The sequence below is a fragment of the Egretta garzetta genome, unplaced genomic scaffold (genome assembly GCF_000687185.1).
Source record: "Egretta garzetta isolate BGI_Z169 unplaced genomic scaffold, ASM68718v1 scaffold991, whole genome shotgun sequence".
Classification (NCBI taxonomy): domain Eukaryota; kingdom Metazoa; phylum Chordata; class Aves; order Pelecaniformes; family Ardeidae; genus Egretta; species Egretta garzetta.
In genome coordinates, this window is record NW_009258558.1 from 42,079 (window position 1) to 44,124 (window position 2,046).

The 2,046-nt window shown below is 62.0% G+C and overlaps 1 protein-coding gene across 1 annotated transcript in view; it reads left to right on the forward strand.

Annotated features, from left to right (window-relative positions):
• Positions 1–2,046, forward strand: part of LOC104134407 (probable E3 ubiquitin-protein ligase MID2) — a gene marked incomplete at its 5' end in the record, with an annotated part of 56,963 nt that overhangs the window by 39,901 nt on the left and 15,016 nt on the right. The gene's annotated exons all lie outside the window — the stretch shown is intronic.

Consider the following 2,046-nt stretch of genomic DNA (forward strand, 5'->3'; position numbering starts at 1 on the left):
TCTTTGCAGACGTCGGCCATCTCCCACTGCAGCGTTGCATAATCTGCTGGCCAGGTTTAAAAAAAGATCTCGTAGCAAACGCGTTTAACTCTGGGTTGCCTTCAGGCTTCGCCGCCGCTTCGTGTGGCTTTGGAAGCACAGAAGGAAGAAAAGCTGTGTGTGTCCCCTGGGATGCTGCTCCCCGTGTGAGGGGGCTCGGTTCCCCTCTGAAGCGTGTCCCCCCGTCGTGTCCGTCCCCCAGGACGCTGGCCTTCCCTGGAGATGGAGGGCGGAAACCTCTGCCTGTGCCTTCGCTTTAAACCAAAATAAATCTGTGTTGGAAGCCTGAGGGGGGGTCCAGCAGGGGTTAATTAGCCTGGATTAAGCAGGACACATGCAGGGGGTTTGTAGAAACAAGCCACTGTTCCCTTCTGCCTCCTGGGGCTGAGGCCGTGCTCGCCTCCGCTCGCTCGGGGGCAGGATGGGAGCCCCCCTGTCCCCAGCTTGCTGCCCCCCCTCCCACCACCGGCGCCCTGATCACCCATCCCTCCGAAGGGCACGCGCCCCACCTCCCTGCCGGCAGCACCAGCGCGGGTTTACCCGGAGGAGCTGCGGTTTGGGCAAATCCTCCAGCATCTCGGCTCCTGACCGCCTGGGAGGGCTTCTGCTCTCTAAGGTCAGCGGTGTCCTAGCGGGTGCCCCCGGTGCCTGCGTGGCACAGCCTGGCGGGGCACGGACGGCTCCTGCACCCACGGCGGTGACGTCTGTGCGGAAGGACTGATGGCCTTGGGGACGTAGGAGGGAGGAACTCATCAGTGCATCTCCTACTTGGGTTTCTCTGCTCTTCGAAGTCCTATGGGACAGGTCTGCTGTTGTGTCCTGCTGCCTTCTCTCGCTGCCCCCACCCTCGTCTCAGCCAGGGGACGTGGCTCTGTAGCCCGGGGTGCTGAGGTTTTACCGGTCCCTTCTCCGAGGGTGAGGAGCCCATCTTGAGCAGCATCTTCTAGAGCAAAGCTTCAGAACTGGCCACTCAAGAGTCCAAACCAAAAGCAGGAGCCATGCTGGTCTCCCCCATTCGCAGCATCCGTCCCTTCGTGACCAAGGACCTTGAGCGTCTCCTTGCTGCTCGCCCCGAAAGCCCGCTGAGGGCCACGTGGCTGGCAATGCCCTCCCGGCTGCTGGGTGTCTTGGGGAGGGAGGGCATACGTGATCTCCCCGTGGCCATGTTTTGGTGGGTGCTAAACAGCAAAATCATCGTCTTGGCCAACTGTCCACGTGCAGAGGTCAGAAGGAGACCAGACCCGGTCTAGAAGAGGACGGATCGTGCCCGAGGTGGTTTGCAATTGCTGGTCAGACCCGCGCGGGAGGGGGGGACTTCTGGGAAGCCCTGGCCAGTCTGACTGTGGTGTCTGCTGTCCCCCACCGGGACTGACTCGGGTGCCCGGCTCTACGCAAGGTCTCATCTCCCGGCTCAAGTCCAGCAATCCCCAAGGGCAGGGTGGGAGGAAGGGCTGATGGTGCCGTCCCACGTGTGTCCGTGCCACTGGAGGGCAAATACCAGGAAGGAGGTCAGGGAGGGAGGAGCGCCGGCAGCGCCCTGGAAGATGGCCATGGTCACGAGAGCGCTGTTTGGTGCTCGCCCCGGTGCTCCGCTGGGGGCCGGTCCAGCTGAAGCTGCGTCTCGTACTGGGAGGGGATGGTGTAGGGAGGGGATTATGGGCTTGAGCATCCCCTCATCGTGAGCCCAGAGCAAAATCCGTTCAGGGACGGTGCCCCAGTTTAGGAGTTGAACTGCGAGCGCCGTAAGGAGTTTGCCTTGAGCTGGGGAAAGCTTAAAGATTTGTTGTGGTCTGGGCACGCGTCCTGCCAAAGCTTTGCGCTGTGAAGAGATGGGGCTTTGTAGAGCAGTGGGTGCTGCCAGCACCGTCTGGGGCTTTTCAATTTTTTTGGGGAGGAAGACGGGTGTTTGTAGCCGGCTTTGCTCCAGGGGGGCTCCCGGGGAGCGCTCTGTGACCGCCGGGCTCTGTAAGCCCCGTGCTCCGCCTGAGAATGAGGGCGACGGAGGCG